Below are 8,228 nucleotides of genomic sequence, written 5' to 3' on the forward strand. Positions count from 1 at the left end.
CGCCGGGGGGGGGGGGGGCCCTGCCCCCTCCTACACTGCCGCCGTTATTTTTATTTAAATATATAATTTTTAATTAATTTAATTAAAATTTATATTATATTATATAAATAATTATTAATATTAAATAATATTTATTATTAATAAATATATAATAATTAATTAAATAATTATTATATAACATAATATTTTATTATTAATAAATACATAATAATTTAATTAAATAATTATTATATAAAATAATATTTTATTATTAATAAATATATAAAATTATATATATTAGATATGAAAGAAGGGCAAAAATGTAAAAAAAAAAGGTATATAACAAATTAACAGTCAAAAGCGCGTGTAGGTCAATTTTTGTACGGAGGGAGTTTTTTTAACTTTATTTTATATCATAAGAGAGGTATTTGATACTTTAATTTTCATAAAGGAATTTTTAAATATTCCTATTATCATAAGGGTCTCTCGATTTTTCCCTATTCCTATTAATCCCAAAGTTGTCATCTTCCAATAAATATTTTTTTCTCATCGGATGCTTCGCAAAGCAACTTCAAGAAAGTGTTTTAGAAAGGACATATGCTTTCAGCAAATCCTCTAAGATTTGAATTGATGGACAAAGTTGAAAATTTCGAATTGATGGATAATTCAATAACATAAACGATTTCAAATTCTTGCAACCTCATTGAAAACTATGTGTGGGGAGAAAGAAATGTAAATTTGTGGTTGTTTGTAGGAAAGGGGAAGGGGGAGAAGCAGTAAATGAACAAGTAAAAGATTAATCCTCAAAATGAACTCACTCTCAGTCCCTTTTAATTCTAATTCTAATTCTAAACAAAACATCAGAAGCAGTGAAGAATTTAAGAATGATCATTTCTCCCAGTTGCATGTTACTAGTGAAGCTGCTCCAGAAAAACAGCTAGAGATCTCCGATGGGGCCGGCCAGCCACCAGTTAGATCGATGTCGTCTCCACAAACACTTCGTCACGTCTTCAGGCTCTGCAAGCGTGGGAACTTAATGTAACTCATCAGAAACGTCATCATATTAGATGTTAGGAAAATGGCGATGCAGATGTGCAGAAATATGAGAATTAGAGAGAATTCAAACAAGAAATTACACAAATTTTATAATATGTGTTTCCAGAAAATACTTCTTCTACCTATCAATTACTTATACTAATTGATGTGTATGGCCCAATAGCACTTGGCCCAAGAAAATGTTTAAAGCCCAAAACTAGGTCCACCAGCCCATGATGAGGACGGCCCGCTGGAAGATTACCAAACTCGGCCTAAGAGGGAAGCCTAGTACAAGGCTTGCCAGACCTCAAGCCTGCCTTCCAAGCCCAGCCCAGGAGAAAGGAGGCGGCCCATAAGGCTCTGGACTCCTTGACCTAAAAGGACTCTTTGCAGAGTAGGAGTATTCACGTAAAATGAGTTCTCCTCCAACAAAAAACGTGTTGATCAAGCTAGAAATAAGATGAAATTGTGCTTTATCCTTGGTTTTCTTGTCCTTTTTCTTAGAGATACAGGTAACATGTAGAATCCCCACGAAGGGAGACGCCTTCTCTATAAATACAAGCAACATCCCTCAACAAGACACCTTCAAGAATCTGAAAATTGCTTTGTTATTTTGCTGCAACTCTCAACTCATGCTCTAACTCTATTTTGCTCATGAAATTCTTATTCTTATCTCATTTTCTCATTGCAATTTATTGCTCACTTATTTTTTCCTAAATCCAGAACTAACTTGAGTGTCGGTGTGCTAACGTGTTGTTTTGCATATCCTATTTCTCAAGTTACTTTGCTTAATTAGCCCAAGTCCATCATCGAGATCCAAGACTGTTAGACTCATACTAAAATCGCACGTATCAATTGGCGCCGTTCGTGGGAACTTGAGTTAAAGACCTGAGTTACTATGGAGACCCTCAACAACCCCGCTAAGCAAAGGCTGTGGAGACACCCAACAATAATCATCCTTTATAGGTCGTCGCAGGAGCCTCCCTACCCCGATTGGAGGAGGATTCCACCCTAACTTTGCCTATGCCGATACCACCCCTAGAGTGGTGGACCCTTTGGTTGATCCTCCAAGATAAAGTACTTCCTTAGACACCATCTCAAGAGAGCTTTCCCCAGCTTTGCTGGGTGTAATTCAATAGGTGGTCGCAGCAGCAATTCAAGAGCAGATGACAGTGTTGGTTCCTACCCGCTCAGGCCCCGCTGTGGAAACAAGCATCCCTAAAGAAAGAGTAGAAGGAAACCTATTGGAAGGAGACATTGCTGTATCCAGGGCCCCACTGGTTGACTTGAAGAGGGGCACCTTCCAGACAATAAATCGGAAGCTGCAAGACTCAGAGCTTGAGTTGCCACTTCCTACTACAAGGAGGGGTCCTTTTACAAGAAATCCTCTACACACCCTCTACTCCGGTGTTTATCCCAGCCAGAAGGATTGCATATTCTTAAAGAAATACATAGTGGTTGCTGTGGAGCGCATAGGGGAACCTGGATTCTCCCTAACAAAGCGTTGCGAGTAGGATATTTCTGGCCTTCCATGAAACAAAATACAAGATAGCTGGTGAGCAAATGTGAGAAATGCTATAAGCACTCCTCCCTCATACACCAACCTGCAGAGCCCCTCACAACCATGTTATCGCCATGTCCTTTCGCACAATGGGGGATAGATATCGTAGGACCTTTCCCCTAGCTCCTGGCCAAAGAAAATTCCTTGTAGTAGCCATCAATTACTTTACCAAGTGGGTGGAAGCTGAGCGACTCACCCGTATCATAAAAATGGAGGTGATGAAGTTTATACGGAAGAATATCATCTATTGCTTGGACTCTTGAGAGAGAAAATCTCATACAATGGACAACAGTTCCAAAGCCATAAAACACAAAACTGGTGTAAAGGGTTGCATATCAAACAGAGATTCACATCAGTAGCACAACCCCAGGCCAATGGACAACTGGAGATCACCAACCGAATCCTTGTTCAAGGAATTAAGAGATGATTAGCACGAGTTGGTGGAAATTGGACAGAAGAATTAACTAGTGTCCTATGGGCATATCACACAACTCGCCGAGGATCTATAGGAGAAAGTCTCTTCATCATAGTTTATGAGACTAAAGCAATCATTCCAGTTGAATTGGGGGTACCCTCCCACAGAATTTTGCATTTTCTGAAGAAAACAATACAGAGTTGTTAAAGAAAATCTAGATCTTATTGAAGAATTGAGAGAAAAAGCTTTCATCCGCACCCAGAGATACAAGAACAATATGATTACTACCCACAATAGGAGGGTAAAAAAATGAAGTTTCCAAGTGGGGGACCTAGTATTAAGAAGGATGGACACGTTGAAGCCAGTGGGAAAATTAGATCCCATCTAGGAAGAACCCTTTAAGATCACAAGGATAATAGGATGAGGAGCGTATGAGCAAGAAAATATTGAGAGACGCCAACATACATAATCTCAAGAAATATTATGCATGAAGATGGGCGTTGGATCCATGCTCAAAGAATCCTCCAGTAGGTCCTGCTAAAGGACTCCATCTAAAAATATCCTCTGAAGGACATTCTCCAATAAATCCTCTTAAAGGACTCCTCCAAAAAATGTCCTCCTGAAGGACATCCCCAACAAGCCCTCTTGAAGGGTTCCCTCTAAAAAGTCTACACCTACAGACATCAAAAGTTCTGTCATCATTCTCCTGTTGTCACTTTAAACAAAGCCTACAGATTCCATCATGTCAAGAAAGCAGTGCAAGCATAATGTCAAACACCAAGCACAAAGAGAAGAACTAAAAGCATCGCATTTCAGCCCCTGACTTAAACCATGGCCAGGGGTAGAGTAAAAACAGCATCCAACAAAGCAAGAAAAAGTAAATTGTCTCATCCCCATTGCGAATGGGGGTAAAAAGGCAAAGCAAGACAATTAAAATTATTTCAACCAGTAGCCAGAAACAAAAACTAGTCAGATGACATCATCATTTTTCTCCCCACAGGCGGGGTCTTCTTTCTCTTTCTCAAGAGGGGTATCAACAACAGGCACAGGGATGATAGGAGGCTTAGCATCAGTGGCCAAGGGAACTTCTTCTTCCTTTGATTCTGGGGTACCTTCACCCTGGAGATCCCCTGCTATAGAATCATTTACTGCTTCGTTAGGGGGACTCCTCACCTCTGCCTTGACCTCCCCAAATAAATTGTCGAAATCTCTTTCTGCAAAAACTTTGTAGAGTTAGCACAAAACAGGAAAGAAGCACAAATGGAAGACAAAGGAGGAAACCAACCTGAGTCCTGGGAGAGGGGCGACTTTCATCCCTGGGGATGGAGGGCTCTACAAAGGGATTAGGCGCATTAAACAAAGCTATAGCAAGGTCAAAGAAAGTGGGTTCCTCTCCTGAAAGGGGGTATCCTTGAGTTAGAAACTGTTCCTTGTAGGCTGTAAAGTCATGTTGAAAATAGGGTCCCGCTATCTTGGCCACCTCCTGCTGATATCCCTCAGACTTATCGAATGGGGAAAATCCATTATCGCCTTCTCCACAGCCTTCTTAAGCCATCCTCATGGTTGCCACCTCTTTCTGCAGCTTCCTCATATCCTTCTCTAGTTGTTGACAACGGCTTGAGACCTCCTTCTTCACCTCCTGTAATTTGGTCATTCCCAGGAGTTCCACCTTGTCCTCCAATTTCCGCCTCTAGGCATCATTTGGAGGAATTGGAGGAACCCCCTGAGGCCTGGAAGTGAACTTTTCATACATAGAGACTGCCTTCAGAAAACATGAAGCATCAGAAAAGTGTTGCATGAAGGACAGAACATAACGAGAGAACAGTACCTTGAACAGATAATAAGCTCCCATCCCCTCAAGCTCCTCCTCGGAAGGGGGATTAGAAGTTGCTTATCCCCAAGAGATAGAACCCCCTTTCTAAGGTCAGCCACTAAGGGATTTCTCCCCCTCTCTTGATCCAATAAATGGCGGTTCTGAAGGCAAGCAGAGGAGGTGCACGAAGATCGGGGGGCAGGGAAGGCACAGATGAAGGACACAAGGGGGGGGGGGCCTATGGAGCTTGTGTGAGGCCTCATTGAAGAACTCCCTACTACTGGACCAGGGAAAAAGGAGGAGGAGGGACGTTTATCTTTCGACTCACTGGAGGCGGGGGCTCCCTTCGATGATCTTAGAGTCTGGGTTCCTCCAGCTCGACCCCCCAACACATGGTTCCTCATGAGTTTACTAAACATGATGTTCTCTGCAAACAAACAAAGAAGTTAATACTTCAAGAAGGCGCGGGGGGGGGGGGGGCCTATGGAGCTTGTGTGAGGCCTCATTGAAGAACTCCCTACTACTGGACCAGGGAAAAAGGAGGAGGAGGGACGTTTATCTTTCGACTCACTGGAGGCGGGGGCTCCCTTCGATGATCTTAGAGTCTGGGTTCCTCCAGCTCGACCCCCCAACACATGGTTCCTCATGAGTTTACTAAACATGATGTTCTCTGCAAACAAACAAAGAAGTTAATACTTCAAGAAGGCACAAGAAAAAAGATGCTTCAATAAGCAAAAAAAAAAAAAATAGCCAAAGTATCCCCTAAAGGTTCGTTTCAGGGGCCAAACCAAAGTGCCCTAACAGCCTCTCGTCAATGAGGGTCTGGCAGTCGTAAGGGGTTTCATTCAATCTAGCCAGCGAGAAAGACAAAGCTACTGTTCTTGGCCCTACATGTACAAGGGGTGGGGTCTCTTGAATCCATTGTCTAGGGAAGGACCAAGCATGAAGTGGGAGGACATAAAAATAACTATTTTTTCAGTGCTTGGAAGGATTACGAGGGGACAAGAAGGACACCCCCTTAACGGGAACAAAGCAGAAAAAGCCTTTTTCTGCCCACTTGAGAGGATAGCACTTAGCGAAGACATGTGCTGTTATAGGGTGGCCAATAAAACGAAAAACTATAAAAAATCCAACCAAAATTTTTAAGGGTTGGGAACCAATTGGTTGAGAGGAACCTGAAAAAGACAAACGACTTTCAAATAGAAAAGGAAAACTGGGAAACACAAATCTGAATGTAATTGTGCAATGAAGAAATATAAACAATTGGAGGATAATGAAAGGGATGACTCGTCGGACAAGGAGTATATATAATGAAAGAAAGGGGCGTGAAATTCTTGTAGTAATTGGTCTATAGAGGAGGTTTTCAAAGTAGAGGAACCCCAATCTATCGGTAACTGGGGAACCCTCTCCTCTTTCTCGAGAGACCTCCTCTCTTCTTTCCTAGGAGGAGATCCAAACACTTGTCCTCCTCGAAGGAAGACAAAAGCGTCCGTAGGGAACCTTGGTCCTCTCCTCTTCAGGGGAAGAACCCTCATCCTCATTCTCCCCAACCTCCTCGTTAGTATCCTCATCTATTAGACGTCTGGCAGCAGCTGTTGCCTGTCTCAAGCTCCTCTTCTGGCCCCCGATGATGCGGGACAAGGCAGGGTCTGTCTTCCTAGAGGTGGTTTTAGAGAGATCATCGCCCAGAAAAGTCTCTTTAAGGAAACTTACGGATTCACTGGAAGAAAATATTTGAAGAAAAGAGAGAACCTTGGAATGAGGGAAAAGAATACTTACAAGAAGATGAAAGGCGGATGACCCTTGTGTTTCGGAAGTGAAATTTTGAAAGAAGAAGATAGAGGAAGGTCACGATTAGCCAAAATAGTGGCTGAAGGAGTTAACCCCACGATCCTCTAGTAACCGCTTAGATGGGGGAGGTTACCACGCGTGTGGGAGGATGTTTACTAAACATCACCTCAGCGGTTACCCAAACTCACCTATCTTTGCCAAGATTGTGGTTATCAAATCAATCCGACAAAAGTTGAGATACACTTCCCAAAAATTGCAGAAGGCGGCAGAAAGGAACAAGCGCCAAAGTAGTTAAGAAAGGTCCCTTCTTCTCGCGCTACAAGGGTTCCTATTCTAAGGAGTTAGGGGGCATCCTTCCTCCTTAGAGTGGGGGAGACTGAATGATGTATGACCCAAAACACTTTGACCAAGAAAGGGTTTGAAACCGAAAATCAAGCCCACCAACCCATGATGAGAATGGCCCGCTAGAAGATTATCAAGCTCGGCTGAAGAGGAAGCCCAATACAAGGCTTGTCTTCCAAGCCCAGCCCAGGAGAAGGGAAGCGCCACAAGGTTCTCATTAGCCTAGAAGGACTTCTTCCAAAATAGGAGCCCTCACATAAAAGGGAGCTCTCCTCCAACCAAAACGTGCTGATCATGCTAGAGATAAGATGGAATCGTGCCTTATCCGCTGTTTTTTCGCCCTTTTTCTCGGAGATACAGTTAACGTGTAGAGTCCCCAAGAATAGGGACACCTTCTCTATAAATACAAGCAGCATCTCCCGGACGGGCACCTTTAAGAATCTGGAAATTGCTTTGCTATTTTGCTGCAACTCTCAACTCGTGCTCTAACTCTATTTGCTCATGAAATTCTTATTTTTATCTCAATTTCTCATTGCAATTTATTTCTTCACTTACGTTTCCTAAATTCGAAACTAACTTGAGCGTCGGAGTGTTAACGTGTTGTTTTGCAGGTGCTATTTCTCAAGTTACTTTGCTTAATCAACTGAAGTTCATCATCGAGATCCAAAACCGTCGGACCCGTGCTAAAATCGCACGTATCACTAATAATGCACTTGTACAAAATTGTAACTTAGAATTTCGCCGCTCACCACTAAAATGGGCTTATTTTGACACGTTTTTATTGGAGAAAATTATCTTTCTTTTAGTATCAAATATTCTTAAACCGTGTGGTGTTCTGTATTTTCAGCTCTAGAAGATTTTGATGGAAAAACTGTGAAATTGAAAGACAAATTTTAAGATGTCAAATTTGTATTTTGCACTAAACATGGGCTCGTCTAAGTGAAGCAGGAGAAATTTTAGTTTGGATCTGACTGAGTCAAACTCGAAGCAATGTGACACATAACAAATATAACATACTTATTTTATAATTAATTTGATTCGACTAAATCTAATGGAAACAAAAAAATTTCGTGAAGCAGCGACAATGTTGAATATGTAAAGAGTTGGGTTGAGTTTAAAGAAGATGTGGCTGATGTTATTTGCGTTTTCATGTTTATCTAGATAACGAATACTATTTTTTTCCCCGATACTAATTAGGAATAATAGTTTTATTAGAAGACTTCCTCCTTTTTAGCTTTGAGTGCCTATCTTCTTTCTTTTTCTTTTTTTTTTTTTTTTTTTTGAAATAGGGG

This window comes from Sesamum indicum, linkage group LG6 (genome assembly GCF_000512975.1).
Source record: "Sesamum indicum cultivar Zhongzhi No. 13 linkage group LG6, S_indicum_v1.0, whole genome shotgun sequence".
NCBI classification, from domain to species: Eukaryota; Viridiplantae; Streptophyta; class Magnoliopsida; order Lamiales; family Pedaliaceae; genus Sesamum; species Sesamum indicum.